The sequence below is a fragment of the Leguminivora glycinivorella genome, chromosome 5 (assembly GCF_023078275.1).
Source record: "Leguminivora glycinivorella isolate SPB_JAAS2020 chromosome 5, LegGlyc_1.1, whole genome shotgun sequence".
In the NCBI taxonomy this organism is placed as follows: domain Eukaryota; kingdom Metazoa; phylum Arthropoda; class Insecta; order Lepidoptera; family Tortricidae; genus Leguminivora; species Leguminivora glycinivorella.
The window spans coordinates 3190293-3214619 of NC_062975.1; the positions used below are offsets into that span (position 1 = coordinate 3190293).

The window sequence follows — 24327 nt, forward strand, 5'->3', positions numbered from 1 at the left end:
GTTTTTTTTATTTTGTTAAAATGACGTCGAGCATCAAAACAAATGAAAATAACCAGCACAGTGATCGGATAACCTGATTTCGATGTTAACATAATCTAATTGATGGTAATAGATAATAAATTACCAACTGTGAATCACATAACAGATTTACAGTAACATACTGATCGGTTTACCACGGACACAAACACAAAACAAAGCCCGCTTGGCTCACTGCACTGGGTCAGCACTATAGAGTTGGAGGCGGGTGCCGCGACGGCGTCGGCCCCGTGCTACGATCAGCCGGCTCGAGCTGTGCCGAGCGCACGGCACGACGCAGTATCAGTGCATCTCATACATGGCACATGACTCGACGGCACGGACGGCGCAGCAGGCCCCGAGCGTCGCGACGACCGACAGACCGCGACTGGATGGAACGAAGCGCCACTGCGCGCCGCAGCCTAGGGCGCCGCGAGAGCGGGACGACCATACCCGTTTCAGCTCCGACGCTACACCATTTTAGCCCTTGAACCTTCCCTTTTAATTCTCATTTACGTTGTTCAGACGGAGTCACTTATGTTTCTGCGGCCGCAAAAGGCTTTTCACCTCGCGAAACGTCCGACGGCGTAGCGGTGTTACGTAGGCGCTAGAGATAGAGATGCTGCGTGCCGGTTCCTGTGGGTTCAGATGTTATGACACTATTGAACGTGCCTTGTTGTTTGGCCGTGAACATGTTTTAACCCTGCACCCGTGATATCCATTACACAGAATATACGCTTGTCAGGACTCATATGATACAATGCGTTTCAATTATAGTGTCATAAATATTATCATGATTATTAATTTCAATTTCAATTTCAATGCTTTATTGCAATTCATGTGTACACATAATGATCTTAGGCTAAGTATAATATAGTCTCAACATGAACCCTGAGAGGGCATAGCAACATAATTATATATATACACTAACTTAAATAAAAACAAAAAAATACATTACATTACATAGAAATCAAATTATCATCAAATTACATTATTATTATTATTTATTATCATTAAATTACATTACATTACAAGATAAGAATTGAAAGATGTCATAAAAGGTACCTATAAATATTGTATGTTCATCAATTAAGTTTCATGTGTCATAAATTCCTGGTAAGAATAAAATGTTTTACTAATTAACCACGATTTAAGTTGATTTCTAAATATATTGAATATTTGGGCTTGTTTGATAGATTCGGGGATATTATTATATATTTTTATTGATTGGTAATAAGGTCCGTTTTTATATAAAGCTAATTTAGGTTCTGGAAGAACTAGAAGATTATTTCTACGCGCGCTTTTAACAAACTGAAAGTCAGTTATGTGTTTTCTCACAAATAGTCCGACCTCCAATATGTATATACACGGTAAGGTAAGAAGCTTGAGGTCTACAAAAAGTGGTCGACAGTTTTCTGGTTGACGGGTGTTAGCTATCACGCGAACGCATTTTTTTTGAGCTATAAATAGGTCTTCGGCGTCTGTGCTATTCCCCCATAAGATTACTCCGTACCGTAACCATGCATAAGCATAAGCATAATATGCCGAAAGTGCACATTCTACGTTTGTGTTTCTTTTCAATACACTCAATGCAAATATAAAACGTGATAATTTATTTCTAACTTCTTCAATGTGCGTTTTCCAATTTAAATTTGTGTCTATATTTAATCCTAATAGTTTAAAGGAGTTGACCTCTTCGATGCCAAGTTCGTTTATCATTTCCGAGAAGTCTAAGGGATCTTTTTGATATGGATGAAACTGTATTAATTTTGTTTTTTTCATATTTAGCTCCAAACTGTGTTCATTTAACCAATTCGAAATGTCTGTTAAAGTTTTCTTGATATCGCTATGGAAATTATGATTTTTCGGACTTTTGAACAAGAGGGACACGTCATCCGCGAACATTATGCAAGTGTGTGATGTTATTTTGGGCAAATCGTTAATATACACTAAAAATAGGATACATCCCAAAACTGACCCCTGAGGTATCGAACAATTTATTGTTAGGGTGTCTGATTGGACGTTTGAGACTTCACCTGTGTTTTTGTTATGATGTTGGATCTGTACGCATTGCGCCCTGTCTTTTAAATATGATTTTAACCATTTATGTGCATCGCCGCGAATGCCTATTCCATACAGTTTATTTAGTAAGATAGTATGTGAAATTTTGTCGTATGCTTTCGTCATATCCAACATTAAACCAATAGCGTGATGTTTGTGTGTGTGTGGATTGAGTTTGCAGATGGATAATTAATATGGTATTAGTTTAATATTATCAAAATTGAACGAACGAAACTCCCCAATCTCAATATGACAATGGGAAGGTGGGGAAAATCAGGAGCCGACATAGTGTGGTCACCCTACTTGATACATTTGTATGAGAAAAGTTATGTCTGAATATCTTTAAAACCAGACAAAGAATATAAAATATTAGATGGTGGATATTTAGTAAAAATTTTTACTAAATGTTGAAGTACTTTCGAGTGTCTTAGGTGCTACAAATCGTAAGATATTAACATTTTTAACTTTCTCAAAACGTGTGGACTGAGTGAGCACTTACAAAAATTTATTATAAAAAAACCTGACACGTTAGTGGTTCGTTTTGTATTTTACAAATTCCCATTTCACTTTTACTAAACTATACACATATAATAGCGGTCTAAATCTTATGCTTTTCATCAAAATTCGGCTTTTCAAAAGTGTGTGGATTGAGTGAGCATAAGAAACTATTTGTAAAAAATTTAATACGTCACTAGGTGATCTAATATTTATAGAGGTAGGTTGGCCTATTTTTACATATATTTCTATGTAGATATAACCCAAAATAGAAATAATACATATACCTATGTATTAAATAACATATTATGTTTAAAGGAGATTTAACATAAGTAAACTAATTACAAACGAGTCACAGGGCCTTCCGAAACTGACGGAAATAAAAAGTAAGAAGAGTGGTGTAGTAAACTAAAGTCGTTAAAAGGAAAGAACTGTCGTCTCGCAGTACCGAGAGACATGTTACTACGCTACTTAGACTATTTCCGCGCCGCCGCTGCAGTACCCGCGCGTGTTTAGTAAAAGCACAGCTTTATACTACAAAGAACTGAGAAAGGGTAATCTACTTTTTAATTTTATTTTTATTTATTTATAACAAAAGACAACTTAAGTGGTACGTAGGTACATACACAATTTTTTTCGCCAAACTGTGGACAGTTTGTTGCCGAATAATGCGCTCTAAAATAACAAATACAACGTTGTGATGAGTATACCCCCATCTAAATACTTACATATTAAACTAAATAAACTACGACTACGAATCGTAATCAAATAAATAACTAACTTATACTAGTATGAGATTGAGTAAGTGAAATAAAGGTGACCAGATACAATAACCAAAAGCAAATTCATAGGAAAAGAAAAGGCTTCATGCCTTTATCTGTACTTAATTAAGTAGGGCTTTGAAATTATAAATTATTAAAAAAAACATAATAACGAGTTTAATCCTCGCCATTTTCTGGTACATATGTTTCGACCTTTTCAATATCAATACATCAAATTCGCTTCAAAATAAACCGTTGAAGGCTAGTCATGCAAATGTGTCAGTTTCCGTACTGTAGGTTAGTATTATAATGTCCTACTATAAGATTATCAGGGATCTTCAAGTGCTCCTTAAAGTGATGTAAAATTATTTTTAGAAGTATACTAAAATAAAAAAAATCAGATAAAAATCAACCTCGTCTGCTACCGATATTTTATCTACTGCGATGGCATCATGACAAGTTGATATTACTTAGTATAAAAGAACTTCGCCGGTAAACTTGCATTCGCTTTAAGTAGTTCCTGATCTGACTAAAGACTTGCACTTATTTAAAAGGCAACTAGAGTTGGACTTTATAATGACTCGCAGCTCACTTTTGAGTTAATCATAGACGACCGGTCGTAGACGATGCATTTACAAAACAAATTGAGGAACAAAAAATATACCTATTATATTCATATATAGAGGTATAAATATATAAAATAAGTAATCTTTTAAAATTATTGTTAAATTATTCGATAATACAGTTGTATCATTGTTACGACCTACTTGGCATATGATAATTAAGTTTTAATGACTTTTCACTACTCCCGAACTGTTATTCGTCATTTACAAGGTCGTGCATAGATCTTTAAAACCCTACATAAAAGTCTATTCCCCAAAGCCAGCGTCCGTCGGCTTTCCGCGTATGCAAGCAGTATCGAAAAAACTGCCTGTGCGGGAAGGCTTTCGGCAGCTGAGCTGACAGTGCAAACCTTTGCATCAAAATACAGGAAACAGTGTGAATTTCACGAAAGTTATTCAAGAAAACTATTAAAAACTAAGTGCATGGTCGTAAAAAAGCTATTATATGCAACGGTGTTTAACTGAGTCAAAAAATACTCGTGGCGTATTAAATAAACAATTTTCGGCTTCGCCTCAAATTGTTACCCATGCCACTCGTCTTTTTTGACCTCCTTTAAATGCCTGTTGCATAAAATACTATAATCGACGCCTACGGAATCCTTATTCCTCTCGTATTATTAAAGAATTGATTGTCTGCTGCTACAGTGAGTCATATGTGAAGTCAAAACAAAGTTATTTCTTTTACAATTAAATTAAGAACTAATTTAATCGAAAACCGCAAAAGAAGGGCATATACCAACTAATAAATGAAACAAATCTCAGTAGGCAATCAAATTGATATTAACTTGGTCTGGAAGTTACTGATACCTATTAATAGCCCGCTAGCTGCATCGGTCTTAAGTTGCTAACATTGCATCTTTCAACTGCATTTATTGCTGATAATATGTAAAAATAAAAACTAAAAATTAGTAAGTAAAATACCGAAGTGATATTACGTCGGTGAGATTGCCAATTCCGCTATGTGCATTTTAGCTACTTTTCAGGAGAGACAAAAAATCGATTTACTAGAGAAATAGGTACAAACATCATTTCAATTTGTATCCAAAATGTGTCAAAAATAGCAAGAAATATGTTGTGTGAAAAAACATGGGAAATAATAAATCACAAATTAAGATATACTCGTTTTTCTTAATTTTGTGCACATATGGGTATTGGTTTTGAGCTTACTAAATACATATGTGTAAGTCATGCACATAGGAATCATAAATACTGTTCATTTGAGGTTTATCAGAGTAAGTTATGTGCGTTTAGGGTAATAAAAACAAAACAACATGATATAACAATCACTTGTATCAGAAATAAATGATATTATCCAAAGGAAAATGTCAGTATCTGACAAAACTAAAGACCTTCCTTGTCAATTACTAATAATATATATTTACGTACATACATACATACAATCACGCCCGTAACCCATAAAGGGGTAGGCAGAGCACATGAACTACTCAAGTTTCAGTGCCACTCTTGGCATAAAGGGGTTGAAAGAAAACGAAATTAAAAAAAAGAACTTAAAACTCGTTCTGACTAAATTCAACGTAATTATAGCGACAACCTATGCGATAGCGACATACTTTGTCACATAGCTGACAAGGGAAGCTTGCAACCAATTAAGACGGTTTGCTACGTTACCTTGTTTCCCTTTTGTCTGCAAGTGCCGCAAACCAGGTCCATGGACGAACTTGCGACCATCTTCAATGCACTTGCGCCACTCCCTCCGTTTCTTAGCAAGCGTGTCCTAGTTTCGGTAGCCGATCTTAAAGGCAGCCATGTCCTATCAGTTGCAAAAGTTCATGATGAATTTATCAATGAATTCATTCCTAACTTCTCCGTGCATTTTTGCAGCTGATAGTACCTCTTGGCACAGTCTTTGAAGCGAAGCAATGACCTCCCAACATATTTTTTGGCATTCGCTACTATGCCCAGAAGAACACGGCGTGGTAAACGAGAGGGTTCCATGAGGTTCCATACTATGCATATACCCATCAACGCAGTTGCCTCTGTTTGAGAAGCATGGTCAGACTGGGCAGCGATTTCTAGAACTCTCTGGTTTGACGACCTGTGATGATATGCCCAACATCTTACGCAGGCATCGCTTATAGAAGGAGATGCCACGGCGTTTGACTTTGGCATACGTCTCGGCTTCGTACAAGAGTATGGTCTATACACAAGCCTGAAAGACTAACACCTTGGTCTTAGTAGTCAGGAGTCTGTTTTGCCATACTCGAGCACTAAGCTTTCCAAAAGTGGTAGCTGCCTTACCGATGCAAATATCAACCTCTGCCTAGAGCGAAAGATTGTCGGTTATTGTCGTAAGGTTGTCTCCAATAGCGTGCCATTACCACATATTTCAGCTTGGACCTTACTCGCGCCTAACGGGGATTCCATCCCGGGCTTGAGTTTGTAGTTTTCCTTCTCGAAGACAAGTGGCTTATCTCCCCTATAGCTATTAGCTGCTTCGTTTGTGAACTTAGTCGCCTTTTACAACACCCTCGTTTTTCTTACCAGGGTTGGTGCTACTCTTACGCAGAAATTTTACTAATCCATACTAATACTAATATACTAATACTAATTATATTATAAATAAGAAAGTGTGTGTGTCTGTTTGTTTGTCCGTCTTTCACGGCAAAGTGGAGCGACGAATTGACGTGATTTTTTAAGTGGAGATAATTGAAGGGACGGAGAGTGACATAGGCTACTTTTTTGTCTCTTTCTAACCCCCCATTTCCCTAAAATGAGTGGTGGAAGTTTGTATGGAACAGTCCTAATTTTCGAATTTAACTCGAGCGAAGCCGCGGGCAAAAGCTAGTTATAAATAAAGGTCAAACAAGTTAAGTAAGGCTCATTTTGTCATAATTAATCTACCAAAAACCATTAAAAACCAACCAATACGTAAAATTTCATTCTAGCCGCGTAGGACCTTTTTGAAATGCGGCGGCATAGACTGGGCCACTCATCGCCGATATCAATTTGCACGCCAAATCGATCACTATAAATAGCAGAGATCTCGAGCATTCGCTGCAATGAACACTGTTTCTGTAGAACGCCGAATCATTTCCGAGATTTTTTATTTGAATCCACTATTTAGCCTCCAACGTCACTGAAAATGTATGTAATTTTTTTACATCACCCATTCGGAAAGGGTACTTTTCTTCCCTGTTAGGAGGGGCAAAGTGGCAAGTTTCTGTTCGGGAACTTTATGTTGCCAGTATTAAATAAAGAACCGAAAAAAAAAATCGATTTAGCGGAATATTTTTACAATAGCGATATTTATGTACATATGTTTTGGTATTTCCTCATAGGTGATGTGAAAATGACGTATGACACGGTAGCGAAATTATTTCCACCTTGGGCGTTAATACTTGAATCACTACGCACAGGATTCAATTATAGAATCCTTCGCTTTGCTCCGGATTCAATGTACACCCTCGCTGTTAACACGTAATTTTACTCCTTTGTACCTACTATTTAGTTCTAATAAGTAACCGTTTGGTGGCACTGTTCAGTTTCTCCATAGATTAAATATAAGGAGATCATCATCCCATACATTAAAATGTAAGTAAGAACGCGCATACACTACACCACACTTAGATGGCGTCACAAAAATGTCTTTTAGCTTTCGATTATACTTGTAGGTTAATATGCTTTAAGTGTCACTTTTGCCCCTGTGAGGTGACGGGTTAAGAATTTCACCACCCCCTTTCTTCCCGTGGGTGTCGTAGAAGGCGACTGTGGGATATGGGTTAAATTGTGGCGTAGACGAGAGGGTCACTGCAATGTCACAGTTTCGTTTTCTTTCAACCCCTTATTTGCCAAGAGTGGCACTGAAGTTGAAGCTTTAGTAGTTTCATGTGCTCTGCTTACCCCTTTATGGGATACAGGCGTGGTTGTATGTATGTATGTAAGTGTCACTTTTGACATAGATTTATGGCTTAACGCCAATCTACAAATAATCGATGGCAACAAGGCATTATGTGTGGCGCCATCTAAGTGTTGTGTAGTGTATGCGCGTTCTTAGGCGGTCGCATTTTAATATATGGGATAGTATGATCTTCTTATATTTATTCAATCTATGGTTTCTCCAATGAATGTCATTTTTCGTGACGTTTCCATCGACTACGTATCAAAATCACATGGCAACAACACTTAACAAGACGATAAGAAACTTCCACATTTTACATGCATTTCAACACTGCAATTTTAATTAAACTTCAGCAGCGGTTATGGCAAACGAGAATGCAGGTATTGTTCAGTCTGGCTGCTATCGGCATTAAACAGCTCCGTGACCGGCAAAGTTACACCGTGATCATATCGACTACTTCAAAAACTTTACCCATTCACGAAATGCGAAGTCAACTTTGTACAGCCAATGTATTAAATATAGACGCAGATAAAGCACCAGAAAATGTATACACGACCCTATTGCTTATGCGGTAAGGTTGCGGATACACATATTTGGCACTCTGTCCACATTTATATTTAAAAACTTAAGTGTACGTGCGTAGCAAAGTTTATATTTTAATGTGTAGTGAATTGTGGTCTGCTATGATCGTATCGCGACATGACATACACTAGAAACTTTGATCCCATTTGAGCTGATGTTTAAACATGAATTCAGTTAAATCAATTACTGGCCAATATTTGACATATTTATCTTGCTCAAAAATATTCTAGGTTATCTCACGCCAGCGAACCAGTACATCCTATTTTCCGCTTTAAAAACGCGACACAAATCTTGCAAACGTTCATTTCGTCCCCAATTCAATAGGCACACATTTCCTTATTTGTATTTTTCTAATTTCAAATACAAACAAGATAATAAAATGTACCTCACACCCAAACACGTTCAAGGAAAATTTAAATAATATTAAAAACGAGTATCAATTTTATTTTACTGGTCATTTTCATTAATATTTCGTTATCTTACAAAATTTAAAAACGAGAATAAAAAAAATGTTAAATTCAGCTTTAGATCCATTTTCGTACTCGTAATTTATATTAACACACTATTAAGAGTGCTTTCAAGAAAAACGTCAAAATAATGTAATAAACTTTATTGCATAAATTATCAATAAAAAGTACAAATTGTGGACTTAACGCCTTAAGGCATTCTCTACCAGTCAACCATTGGGCAAAACAGAGATAGTTAGTTTGGTGCACAAGATTATAAAGCCAATATATGAGATTATAATGGTTAAATACGTCAATATTGATAGTTTCAGTCATATAATAGTGACTTTCCGTTATCTAATAGATATATTTATTTCAAGTTTCAATTAGGGCATCTTCTTATCTTACTTTTGGTCAGACTGGATTTTTGAAAACTAACTCACTATATTAATTATGATTTTTTTCTCTGATGCACGTTTAGGAAAACCCGCGTAAAGCGCTGAATCAGTCGATCTTGACAGTCTTGAATACTGATATTACTGATATATTTAGTTTTCATATATCCTGTACTACAATCTTCTCAGACTATACCACTGTACTATAATCTTCTTTTTGTTAAAAGGTTTTCAAGTAAAGTAAACGAGGGTAAGACGAATTCAATTTTTTTCAGAAATTACCTAAAACCAAGTGACAATTTTTTGAAACTCTCCATAACATCGAAGTTATTTTGGTACTTAATTGATCTGCAACGTTTACTTAAATCGCTGTTATACCTTAGTGATTATAAACTTCTATTATATATTTTTGTCAATTTTTTGAAAACTAGTCGTCACCGTAACAATTATTATCACTTCTGAACATTTTCTCATAATATGTTAGATCAAGTAGAAAAAGTGCTATAATATGTTATATATTTGTAAAGTAGGTACTCTCAAAGCCCTTTCATTTGATATCACACACGATATGATTACAAGCTCGCTTGCGATTTCGCTATTTTTCACATGAAACCCCACTTACGGGTTTCTTTTCATCTCATCATCACATTATACATATATAATATAGGTATACGTATAAAAATAATAAACAAATCTGTCGTCTTTGATGGTTACATTACTTAAAATTTAATTCAATTTACTTATACATAATTTTAGTGTTATTAATATCCTCGCAAAACCTGTCAAAAAAATTACTTTCATTCCTGCCCCAAAAATCAGAAGAATATGCCAGTCACTGGATATCGAAGGAAAGGCAAAAGTTAGTATTAAAAGAGGGAATCCATTTGAAAGTTCGCAATAATGAACGCCTGATCGCAGTGACGTGGCACTTGTTGAGCGGGGTAGGTCGGAGCCTCTACCATGAGATTTCGACGCTTTAGAATACATCATTCAGTAGCGTAAACGTCAAGGAAAATATCTTATTTTTTAGCGCCTTATTCGGCCATTTTTTTTTCAGAGTTGTCCACCCCACTTTTTTTGTAACATGGGATTTTTTTACGCGATTCGTACTCAAAATAGCGAGGTCTTTGGATCCGGATAGCAGAAAAAAAATGTCCCAAGTCTTCCATATATTTTTCAAACCTTCATTCCGTTACTGCCATACGAAATGTATGAAAACATGGTAACGGAATGGGAAAAACACCTTGGGGCACTTCTTTTTTCTCATATTATGATTGAAAGAGCTCGCGATTCTGAGTGGAAATCACATAAAAAATTCCAAATCCAAAAAAAGTGGGTCCACTTGCAATCCAAAAACTTTGAAAAAAACGGTCCATTCACGTTAAATTTAGACATAACGCTCGACATGTACCCCGCGACGGCGACGGGAGGAACAGAACTGGAGAAAATGCATGACATTTTTAGTTCTCGTGAGTATGTAACCTTTCCATTCAGAGTGAAAGAATTATCCTTTAACTCCTAACCATTGAGGAGTTGACCTTCCATCATCAGCTCAGTTGATTTTTAGTGGTTCCTAGTGATATTATATGTATCAGTCCGAATACATGTACAGTAGTGAAAGAATTATCCTTAAACTCCTAACCATTGAGGAGTTGACCTTCCATCATCAGCTCAGCCACATAAAATTATTACCATCAGACGTAAATACTGGTGTACCTTTGAAAAATAGACTAAAAACATTACATGTGCCTATAACATTTGAAGAGTTCCCTCGATTTCTCCAGGATCCCATCATCAGACCCTGACTTGGTGCCAATGGGACCATCTCGGGGTTATACCGGTTCGATCAAAAAAAAAATTTTGAAAATCGGTCCACGATTCTCGGAGATATCGAGTAACATACATACAAAAAAAAAAAAAAAAAAAAAAAAAAAAAAACATTCAGTCGAATTGAGAACCTCCTCCTTTTTTGAAGTCGGTTAAAAAAAAAGAACACACACATCATTTGTACAAAGGCGAATTTATCCCATTAAGAGATTTCTTCCAGTAAACCTTAGAGCAGTTAAAGGAGAATTGGATACGGTACTTTCCTAAGCTAAACCTTATACCTAACCTACAAACTATAGCAATTTAGGTTATATCATATAAATACTTATGTAATCGCTTGCGAACGCTGTAATGTTCTCTTCAACCAAACAATAAATGTCATTTCCATGACGTTTATATGGATTAGTAAACGGTATAGTTACAAAATTCCAACAGGGGCGGGCAAAGCACATGAAACTGTTAAAATTTCAGTGCCACTCATAAAGGGGTGAGAGAGCAAGTACTCTCAAGTCGCAAACTCATGGTATAAGCTCAGCTTATCGAACGTGGGCAGGTGTGCCCTTCAGCATGGCGCCCAAGGGACGGTCGGCAGCGGTTGCCATGCTATAATAATATGCGGGGTATTATTTATACGCATAATTATTCACTTTTCAATTATCTATCTCAAGTTAAAATCCAATTGGGACGGCGACGGGACGTTAATAATGATGAGTGAAAGCTATGATTCTGTGCCACGATAAAGAAATGAAATATGTAGCAGTACTACACTATGTATAGATTGTTTACCTTTGTACACTTTGTTTCTATAACAAAACCCGGGATTAATTTAGTTCAAATGTGTGTTCCTTTTCAGACTGATCAGGACAAACAGTAATTAGCTAATTCAAGTTTGACAAACGTAAATAAATAACTCCTAGTCGCAGCTGTGCACAGTTAGGGACTAGTTGGATACCTGTAAGATGTAACCAAATATTTATATATATATATATATATATATTTTTTTTATAGCCTATATGGTGTCCCACTGCTGGGCAAAGGCCACCCCTTCCTTTCTCCAGTCCTTATATATTACAGTATTTATATTATATTTAATTAAAATCAATGAAGTCAAACTTCAAAGACGTCAAGTGCCCGAAGTATACAAAATTGAGAAATTGAATCAATTCAGTCGTTTAAAGTTCATTGTTGTGCTGGCTTATTGTTTTAGCTAAAGATTAAGGCACTCTCGATTTCAATTTAATATTATTTATTACCATAGTAAATTAATTACTTTCTGAGGTAAACTTATTTATGAAGTACTTTATTTATAAACTGAAATATCATACACGAAAGAAAAAGCGAAAAGCGAGCCAGGAATCGAACCCGGGTCCCACAAAAAATGGATACAAGTGCGAAAAGCGAGAAATTAAAACACGACCGAAGGGAGTGGAAGTTCGAATTTCCTTTTCGCACGTGGTCTCAGTACATCGCTATCTGTACTGAAATAGTACATTACGATAAAAAATATGTTTTTCAGTACAGATGAGCCTTCAAATTTTCGAATGCCAGGTCGATAATTCGAACTACATCTGTACAGCACTTTTATCTGTCAATTATTCAGTTCCGCAAACAATATAAAACCATGACTTACGCAATTTCAGAAAAGTCTATCGACTCTATACTTTTAATGACCATAGGATTATAAAGTCACTAAAGGGGCATTCCACGAGAAAGTCTCTTACGACATGCTTTTGCCTTGTATGACAGCTACATCAATCAAATCCATAATGCTCGAGAAAATACTGCCAATTGGTTAACCAAAAGTCATGAAAGGTTGTCAGACACAACTTCGCTTTCTTAGCGTCTTCAGAAGTATTAGAAGGAATTGCATGTCGTAAGCGACATTCTCATGGAATGCCCCTAAAATGTAACTGTTAGCAAGCATTGTTTGCCGTTTGGCATTGTAACCATGACAACACATTGTTATAACGTTACTGCGTGGGTGCCTGGAGCCGGCAGGGGCTGGTAGTGCAAACCTTCGACATAAGGCATACCATAGACATGTAAAGTCGTAACGTAAACAGTAACGTCGCCGGGGTTTGAACCCGCGACCTGCGGATTGAATGTCACACGCTCTCACCGCTCGGCCACCAACGTCTCAACTATTATAAGTATAAAACTAGTTAATAATGCGACTCGGACAGGTGTGTCAGTATGTGTCAGAAGTAGTTGCCAATATAAACTTTGTTTACATTTACCGCGATCGGCCACAGACACGAGCGGAATTTCTCTTTAATAATATCTTGACAGATTGGAATTAGAACTGCCACAAAAATTATGTTACGCGCCTAATCTTGTATTAAATATTATTTGACTTTGAAGCCACTACCATTAGTTTTTGACGTTTTAAAAGTCATAGAAATAGTTATTTGTTTAACAAAAAGGTTTAGTGGCACGTGCCCATAATGATACTCGAGCAAGCTCAAGATTCCAATATTCAGAATGTGGATTGTGGAATCTTGACGTTGCGAGGGTTGCGAGACACGTAGGTTAAACAAATTTTGCCACCAAGTGAAACACAAAATTTTTCACCACAGCAACATCACAATAAATGAGGAGTGTCTTTTCAAAAGGACTTATTTCTATAAGTCAACAAGGATTATTTCTTTAGGAAGACATACTTATAGATAAAAATAACCTCTGTTGACTTATAGAAATAATTATTTTTGAAAAGACCCTCTTCAAATCGAGTCAGTCAATTGATTATTCCAAGTCATCATATTTTAAACGTCAATTCAACCGGCCAGCTTTAGGCATCAAGTTAAAATTTGTATAAATTTACTTTGCAGTCTTGTGAACAAAATAAAACTTTGTCAATTGTTTTTGAAAAATCAGAGAACATTTACCATTTGGTGTAGTGAGAAATTATGTAATTTTTAGTTTTAAATAACCATTTGGGCACATCTCGGTCACTGGCGGTCAAATATATGAAATAAGCGCGTTCCTAGCACACATTCTAAGCTCGTGTAGGTGAACGCGTACCATGCTTGTGTGAGTGAGATATGACAGGTCGACTGTTCGCGTTTTTGACATGCGGTAACTGTGAGGTACCCGAGAGGGGGTGGGCGGCACTTTCAGCGGGGAGCGGTAGTGGCCATACTGTACGATAGTACTCTTTATTATACTGCATGTGATTTGGGGGCGATATTTACTTTCTCCGTTTAATTTAATTTTCCGTGACGTCTACGTTATCGAGTTACGTATAAAGATGTCGTGGTAGCCAAACTGTTATTTTAAGAATGATTGAAATCAGTCCAGAACGGATACACGAAAAATATGAGAATGTTTACGTGTGACAAAAATAATATTCACCTAAAAATAAACATTTTTGGCTAACGATTATAAATAGCTACGCCGTTTTAAATTTATTCATATTGTTCGCTTATTGTTAGGGTTCCGTAGTCAACTAGGAACCCTTATAGTTTCGCCATGTATGTCTGTCTGTCCGTCCGTCCGTCCGTCCGCGGATAATCTCAGTAACCGTTAGCACTAGAAAGCTGAAATTTGGTACCAATATGTATATCAATCACGCCAACAAAGTGCAAAAATAAAAAATGGGAAAAAATGTTTTATTAGGGTACCCCCCCTACATGCAGTGGGGGCTGATATTTTTTTTCATTCCAACCCCAACGTGTGATATATTGTTGGATAGGTATTTAAAAATGAATAAGGGTTTACTAAAATCATTTTTTGATAATGTTAATAGTTTCGGAAATAATCGCTCTTAAAGTAAAAAAAAGTGCGTCCCCCCCCTCTAACTTTTGAACCATAATTATGTTTAAAAAATATGAAAAAAATCACCAAAGTAGAACTTTGTAAAGACTTTCTAGGAAAATTGTTTTGAACTTGATAGGTTCAGTAGTTTTTGAGAAAAATACGAAAAACTACGGAACCCTACGCTGAGCGTGGCCCGACACGCTCTTGGCCGGTTATTTTTTAATACTTTTAGAGTTTAATAGTGGCATGAAAAGGATTACATAATGAAAATACAAAGACACGCATACAATAAATAAGATGTAGGTATTAATCATTTCAATCGAATCTTTCTTTGATGACCGACTGGTCAGGTGGCCTAGAGCGTACTGACCGGTGGCGGCTGGTGAAAATTTCTGCTAGACAACACTGAGCAAAAAGAAACCTAGGAACCTTAACATTAGGTACTTCACTACTAATCAATTTTAGTGTATGATAATATTATCGTTACAATGAATACATGTAAGTAGGTACCTAAATTAATGTAAAAGTATAAGCTCCGTTCTGAAACTGACCAATTCGATTGTTCCTCGCATAGGTAGCTGTCAAAACACTTAATCGTCTGAATCGGCTCTTATTTTCCTCTAGAGAATTCACGTTAAGTGCACTTCAACACAAATAGCCAAGATAGTGCCTGAAGACAAATAAAGTACGCTTGGGAACTTGATCTATATCTGCCCTGGTACGAAAAATAACGTGAAACTACACCTAGGGTGGATAGAACTTTATTACTTTACATACACCTACCAATATCCAAGTTTTAAAAGACACCTACATTTCTAAAGTATAATGTAATGTAAGTGTCTAGTAATGAGATTAGATAACCATTATGTGTCATTCGGTCCAACAGGAAGAAAAAACGACCTCGTGGTTCGATCGATCGAACTAGACGAACTTTTAAAATCCCTTTACTCCGATCCGAAATCCCTTTAGTCCTTATATTCCGATCATAACAGGAAAAAAAATATTCGTATTCCGATTGATAGACTAGTCAATCGGACCATGCGACCTAAGGGTATAGTTATGCGGATGGAACACACATACTCGTACACTACATATTACTTATTTGAAATCCATACTATAGTTCTGTTGAAAAAGTATTTAGTTAGTATAAATATGTATTTCGTTTTTGTAACGAAACGCCATGTTTAAGTACCATTGTATATCTTAGCGAATGCTATAGCAGTATAGTTGATTTTACTTTGCGCCTCTTGTAAAAAATAACAATGATATTCTCGTAATATACACCGAAAAATAATTGTTATAACAAAAATATTGTCCGCATAAATAAATGTTTTGCTTGTGTAACGAAACGCAATGTTTTGCGGCGTGGTCGGCGGCCATTTACGTGTCATGAGAGATTACGCGTGGACGCGGATCGCAATAGGTTATATTATTTATCGTTAAACGTACTCACTACGTATTATCCATTCGTTTGGTAGTTTCCATTTTAGGAAATGGATGAAGAGGTGCAAAAACTCTTGCAAGGATGGGAGATGGCAGAGTTGGCAAAAGCAGGTGAGTCACATACCGTACATCATGTAGAACTTAGTAGATAATTAGAATGGTGAGTAAAAAGGCATTTAATGTTGTATTCATTTTACATTGCATACAAATTCATACGACATTACGTGGGCAAAATCTAAATACTGAACTAATAAGGACTGTCCACGATAAAAAGTGGTCATACATAACATGATAAATCTTTCTTCCTGAATGCACATTTTGAAGCAATATTATATTTTGATAAATCTGTATACATAAAACTATATAATAATTAAAGCTATTCCTTATAATGCTTTAGTGTGTCTGTTTCGCCGAATGTATACCATCAAGCATTTCATTTCTTGTACAGTGTTTTTTAACAAACTTCACACGCTTCCTGGCACAATTTTATAAATACTTATATTTTTGTAAGCTGTTTTACACACATTAGAATGACATCTTAGCAGACAAAAAAATACTTTTTGAAACTCATTTCGACTTTTGGTAGTCAGGAAGACTTTCTACTCCAAGCACTGACAGTTGTTTTTGTATGGAGAGCCAAAAAGTGTCAAAAATTCGAATTCAGCAAAGTTAGAAAATCTTAGTACTTTCTTAATCTGATTACAATCAGAAAAATTATTACTATCGTAAAATCAGTATGTAATAGGGTATATTTTGGCTATTATAATTAAACATTAAAAAAATATTTTTGTCATTAAAACTGTTGTGCTTAAAGACTGCAAGAAGACACTGTACAAAAAAATATTGTTATCATGAGATACATACTGCTAAAATTCATAGGCCACCTAAAGTTTATAATTTGTTTGTCTTTTTATAATGTAGTTTAATATCTACAAATTATTTGACAAACATGCTGCTTATAAATTCTCATTATTCTCAAGATTTACCATGTTATATATGACCACTTTTTATCGTGGACAGTCTTTATATATATCTGAAGTGGACGTAGAATATTACTTAATGTAAAATTTATTCATAGAAATTTTAATGTCTTTTTCAGATGATTTACAATGGTTGCAAGTTTCCTGTGACCCATGCCATACTGTGGAACAAAAGTGGAAAAATTCTGCAAAATATAAATTTTGGACGAAATGAAGGACGGTTCTATTAACACTGACGAATATATGAACAAAGTCTTGCACTAAGGATCGTTGAAATATATTTTTTAACAAATTATATAATTATTTTATTTACTTTCAGATTCACCAATTTTCACCGCTCATAGCATCCATTCCATATGCTGGGTGACCCAGGTTTCCGGATCTCAGTTTCAACTATAGGCTTCTGTCTCTTGGAACTGGTCCTAGCAACCTGCATTTTTATCGGTAGGTACCTATGAATTTGTCTGTGCAGTGTATAGACAACTAACATTTCTTGTAAATGTAAGAAAAGGTTTGTTGTCTATACAAGGTGGTACAGTAGGATTAAAGGCTGAGCCACGCCAGATACGTGTACGTAGACGTGCGCGTAGCGTACGCGGTGTAAATGACGAATCCTCATTAGAGATTACACCGCTTGTGTGACGTGTTTCCCGTGTGTGTCTAGCGGTGTATCATCTCTTTTGAAGATTCGTACTTTACAGCGCGCACGCCACGCACACGTCTACGTACACGTATCTGGCGTGGCTCGGCCTTTAATCCTACTGAACCACCTTGTATAGACAACAAACCTTTTTTATATTTACAAGAAATGTTAGTTGTCTATACAGTGCACAGACAAATTCATAGGTACCGATAAAAATATAACACGTTAACGCAATTGTATATTTATTAGAGAGTACCATAAATGCAGTTGCTGTAACTAACTTTCTTGTTCTATCAACCATTTAATAAAGTTTACATAAATCAAGAGAATGTAATATATATCAGATGACTTGTATTCTTAACGATACCTATTATTGGCCTAACTAAAGTTTTATAACCTTTACAAGAATTTCTTGTGGAGTTTACATTATTTTGTTTATTTAGACACTCCATTTGTTATAAATACTGAATAATCTAGCAATACACACAATTTGACTGTGTGACCCTTACAATATTTTTATTTTATGATACGTAATGTATATATTACCTTTACAAGAATATATTGTCAAGGTCACATTTCATTTATTAAGCTCTGCAAGAAAATATTATTTATTTGTACGGTCCACGTGTTATGATTACTAAATATTCTAGTAATACACGCTATTTTAATGTGTAGCAATTACAAGATAACTAGTTCACTAAGCTCAACGCATTTAAACAGACTAGTTTAGTTATTTATACTATGTGAACAATTGTCCCAGAATTTACTAGATTTTCTCGTTCAGATTACACTATTCAGGTATCATGGACGAGACTTTTTTCTCCGTGTAATCTTATACTTTTAAACGAGCAATTCTTGTATATTTATTTATTTATATATATATTTATTTACACTGTAGATCTCGGAAACCGCTCTAACGATTTCGCAGAAATTTGTTATGTGGGGGTTTTTGGGGGTGAAAAATCGGTCTAACTTATCCTTAGGTCCCGGAAAACGCGAATTTTCGAGTTTTCATGCGTTTTTCTTCGCGCGCCATCTCGTGTGCAGTAGTTATTATTATAAATGGGAAACTGTGTGTGTCCGTCTTTCACGGCAAAACGGAGCGAGGAATTGACGTGATTTTTTAAGTTGAGATAGTCGAAGGGCTGGAGAGTGGCATAGACTACTTTTTGTCTCTTTCTAACGCGAGCGAAGCCGCAGGCCAAAGCTAGTAGAATAATTAAAGGTACAAGAATTTATGGAAAACTAAGCACTTATCGTGTATGAATCAAATTGTTTTTTAAATCAATATTAAAACATTAAACGCATACTTTACTTTAAATCTTTTGACACAATTAAATTATTACGCTCGGCGAGGAAGCCCAGACAGAAATACTAGCGAAGCATAAACAAGTATCATTGCGATAAAAAATAAGATAAGTATTAAAAAGGAATATCAATATGTACTTATGCCAAAAGGAAGTCGGGAACATATAACCAATATTTGCACAAATTTCTACAAACAGTTGTACTCCGATCATAGCCCAGTGTCTGCATGCCCACCCACAACCACCTACTTTTGCCCGGAATCTATCCCGCCCATTACCGGGCACGAAGTACATCTCGCTTTAGTGAAGATGAAATACAGTAAAAGCCCCGGCGAGGATGGTATTACGGCGGAAGCACTTAAAATAGGGGAACCAACCCTCTTACCTCATATCACTAACTTTTTTAACAATATTTTAAAATCCGGTACATTCCCAAAGACTTTTTGCCATTACAACATCATTCTTTTACACAAAAAAAGGTGACAAATCTGACATCAATAACTACAGACCCATTAGCCTCATTTCACACCTTTACAAAACCTTCATAAAAATAATAGAGCGTCGCATTGCTGGAAAATTAGACAAACACCAACCTCCCGAACAGGCCGGATTTCGGCCTGGTCTTTCTACCACGGATCATTTACAAACAATAAACCAAATCATTGAAAAGTTCATAGAATATAAAATCCCTTTGTATCTGGCCTTTGTTGATTTTTTTTTTTTTTTTTTTGTTACTGCCACTGCTACGTTAAAAGGCGGGGAAGTAGTAAATTAAACAAAAGATCTCACTTCACAAATTTATTCCGCTTAAACCGTCGCAAGCATTCGAAACAATCGTCGAAGGGTCAAAGTCCGTTAACCGTCTGATTAATTTTACTCCCGGATTAAGAAAGCAGCTGTAGCCCACACGCTAGTACTTCCCTGGCTCCGCTATGTAGGTGAAGTGACGGAGTGCTGAAGAACGTCAGCCGTGACTGCCAGGGTCAGCACCAGGTCCTTGGAGTCAGCGTGATGGTGGTCTCATGGCCGGTGATCACCCGTACCATAGCACCCTGGAATTGTTTAAATCCGTCTAAGTATAAATCCACGGAACGACCCCGCTGACTGTGACTGGCCTGAAGAAATAGAAGCGCAGAAGCGGAAGAGATAGTACTGCGTGATATTTAGTGGTATGAATGCCTTGGTGATGTTATAATGTCACAGTCAGACGGAGCTTACACAATAAGCAGTCAATAGTTAAACACTGATTCGAAAATTACAATTCTAATCCTGTTCTAAATTATGGAAAATTACATTAACATTAGCATTATAAGGGTTTCAAGCGACAATAAGCCTTTAAGTACACTACACTAAAGCAATCTGAAAAATCAAACAAAGGAAAGTTCGTTACAACATAACGGAAAATAACCGTTAAGCACACATTCAAATTTAACTGCTTCCTAACGACATTTAAAAAGTTCAACACTTACCCAAAGGGGTTACACAGGCTCTAACTTTCATTATCAACCGTACCTCACTAGTACTGATTTTAAAATTTAGGCAATTACTTTGGCCTTTAAAATATAATTCGTAAACGCCGCGAGTGTAAAGACGCTGAGAGAGAGCGACGTGCGCCGGCGTTGAATGCCCAGAACGAATGTTTACCAGTACCCTCGAACAAATATTTAGAAAACTGGCGCCTGGATGGGAGAACAGAGGTATCGACGTCGGTGGACGGCGATTAACAAATCTCCGTTTCGCCGACGACATAGTTTTGTTTTCGTCTTCAGCTACGGAACTCGGCACCATGCTACAAGATCTAAGCAGTGCAAGCCTTGAGGTGGGATTAATGATGAACATGTCAAAGACCAAGCTCATGACAAATAGCCAAGATGTTAAAGTGTTTGTGGATGGGGAAGAAATGTTATATGTCCAAGAATACATCTACCTGGGCCAAATAGTCTCTTTTCAGGCACGACAGGACAAGGAGGTCGCAAGACGAACCGGAAGTGCCTGGAAGAGCTATTGGTCCATGAAAGAGCAAATGAAGGGTGACTTCCCAATATCTTTAAAAAGAAAGCTCATGGACATGTGCATTCTCCCCATCCCGACCTACGGAGCACAGACTTGGTCTTTGACAAAAGTTCAGAAATCCGCCCTCAAGGTCTGTCTTATGCCAAAACAGTAAGTAAATCCAAGAATGTACAGTAATGCACATTAACAGGTGACCCAAAATGTACCATCCCTTAAATTTTCAGAATGCGGACAAGGTATTCCTGCTTGAAGTGAGCATTATTAAACATCTTTAGAATGCGGTCAGGATATGGTATTTCCGTAATTCGTGCTTTACAAGCTACATAACAGACATTGAGCAAATCCCACACCTAATTCACCGATTCCGATTAAGTATTAAGAACAGTGGCCTATTTTACGACATTGATACTTGACACATACAATTCTGTGCCTATTTTTGGGTTGATGAGTAACATTATTACTCAGCTTCAGTATTGAACAAGCAATGAATGGCGAAGTATCAATGTCGGGCGATAATTGCCACTGTAGTAGCACAAGCTACTTTCCATATTCAAAACTTTGCAATAACCAAGAACACATACTATAGTAATATTTGACAACAGTTACAGAGGCAGGTAATCGTAGGTTTTGTGAATGGCTAGAGTTATAGCGCTTCTATTCTTATAAAGGAGATCGATATTTTTATATTATAATCATTGGCAATTTTGTACAGTTCTATTTATAGTAGTCTAGTTAAGTAGAATGAAGCTAGTAGGTTCCAAAGGGTGTCAAAAGGCCCAGTGTAGCGAACAGTATGTAAATTTCGTATTATTTTTAAAATAAAAGTTGTGTTTTTGACCGAAAACGGATGCATTTTAATACATCTAAGGCCTACCTCTGATAAGAGGTACAGATACAGCACTGAAAAGTTTAAATGAGTATAAACAGCAAATATTATGATGGAGTCAGCAGAAGAAACTCAGTTCAAACGAAAGGCGCTGATTTTATTTCATACGTGGGAAAGTAAAATACAGGAATCCTTTTAAATGGAAAAATATTTTCATAGTTGAATTAAGGCTCGCGCAACTTTAAATATGCAGAAAATGTTGTCATTTCATTTGAATATATAATACACTTGTTAGGTGTATTTAAGTTTCCTACCGGTGAAGCACACTAGTGGGATAAACTTTATCGCATAGGTCCCTAATATCGGACTTAAAAATAGTGCAAAAGGACGGCCTGACGTCATATCGTTTTGTCACTCGACCGTGCTTGCCGGCTTGGAGGCGCCATGCATGTAGATAGGTATCCTGTTCTATACCTTGTACTTTTGGCACTTGAAAAAAGTGTAAACAAACCGGAGCCGTCAAATTTGACAGATCCAGGGATAGTGAACCTTTTAAGGCCAGAAACCTTTTCCTGTAAAATTTAGCTTAAAACCAATATTTCGTAAAAAGTCATAATTTTTCGTTGGTAAACTTCGGGAGATAAGGATTCTAACGATACCCCACTTGACCTAGTAACTTGACATTTACAGTTGGCCCCCCTTCCATTTTGGCCATTTTCTATAATTAATATTAAAATGTTCATAACTGTTCCAAATTTCAAATCGATAGCGTAAGTAGTTCTCGAGATATTTAGAAATGTGACAGACATACAGACAGACGGACAGAGCGTCGCCATAAGGGTTCCTTTTGTACCTTTTTGGTACGGAACCCTAAAAAACATAAATATAACAATCATCAACACAAATATCGAACTCGGAACAGATGATGATGATGATGATGATGATTGATAACAAGCAATGGCAAATGTTAGACATATAAAATTAAAAATCGCGTAAGTTGTACTACCTTTATAGAGTTAGTGCGTTTTCACATTATCCGATCCGATATCGGATGTAGGACCGATATCCCATACATTACAGGCGCCATCTTGGATTTTTCCATCGAAATCCTTCCGACATCCGATATCGGATCGGATAATGTGAAACCGGAGTTACACCCAGATTAAAATGCAACCATAAGTTTTAAACCTCTGCAAAATTAGGTACTTTTTGGTTGATGATTCCCTGAAGAAAATAATAATATTCATTAAATGTAATGACGATATTTTTATATTCGTGAAGGTGTATACGTTTCGTCAAATTAAACGAAATTACATGTTAGTGGAATGAAATGGAAAATAGTAGTGAGCTCAATTATTTTTAAATAGAGAAAAAAATTCAGGAACCAAACGTTACCTAATAAACAACCCTCAAATTTGACAGCTCAGGTTTGTTTACACTTTTTTCAAGTGCCAAAAGTACAAGGTATAAAAAGTAACCCAGTATAAAAGAACAAGTTATTACTCGTAATATATCAAAATAAACACGAGTTATGTCGCGTATATTGATTTTCAGTAGGCAATTCTGTTAGCAGCCCTGACCATAAATTCATAGCTACACCCTGAGCCGAGTTCACGGGCTCCATAGCGACGTAAACATTCATTACGGGGAAATTTCGGTAGGGAATGAACAATCACAAATGAAATTAAAATGTTATAGTACCACTAAAAGGTCTTGGCATAACACGATAAAAATTCTACTTATTTAAAATCAATCCCGGTGGCAGGTGATTTAATCGCTAATAAGCGATGTTTACCTGATAACTTATGGATCGCAAACACTACTATTGAATAAATAAATAAAACACGATTTGATTGAAGCCTAAATATTTGCATACACACGATAAAAGTTTTTTATTAACATAATACATTATTTACATTAACATAAAACACATATAGTACAAACTTTTGGAAAACACTGATTTAAACTTTCACGATTATTAGGTACACTTAACCCTTAAATGCATGAATTTTTCTTTTAACGAGATATGAATATGTGTGATAGACAACGGTTTTCTAATTCTGGGAAAAATAATAAAAAAAATATTTATTACGATTTTAATACTAAATCAGTGCTAGAAGTTAAATAGGCCAAAACTTATTTATATAAATTATAATATATAATTTTTGGTAAGTTTTATTTGTAAAGTTTTACCACTATTAGAAAGGTACACTACTAGTGAAACCCCCATGGTAAAATGTTTAAACATAAACTAATTACTAACTCCGAATAAATCTGCCTAAATCACATACTAAA

At 36.1% G+C, this 24327-nt stretch overlaps 1 protein-coding gene and 1 long non-coding RNA gene across 2 annotated transcripts in view; both read right to left on the reverse strand.

Annotated features, from left to right (window-relative positions):
• The window catches only part of LOC125226452 (cAMP-specific 3',5'-cyclic phosphodiesterase-like), a 729130-nt gene that overhangs the window by 605969 nt on the left and 98834 nt on the right, over positions 1 to 24327 (reverse strand). The window lies entirely within an intron of this gene.
• On the reverse strand, positions 19977 to 20818 carry LOC125226458. Its single transcript, XR_007177081.1, has 2 exons — positions 20663 to 20818; positions 19977 to 20245 (listed from the first exon to the last, which is right to left on the reverse strand). It is a non-coding gene; the product is annotated as an uncharacterized LOC125226458 (long non-coding RNA).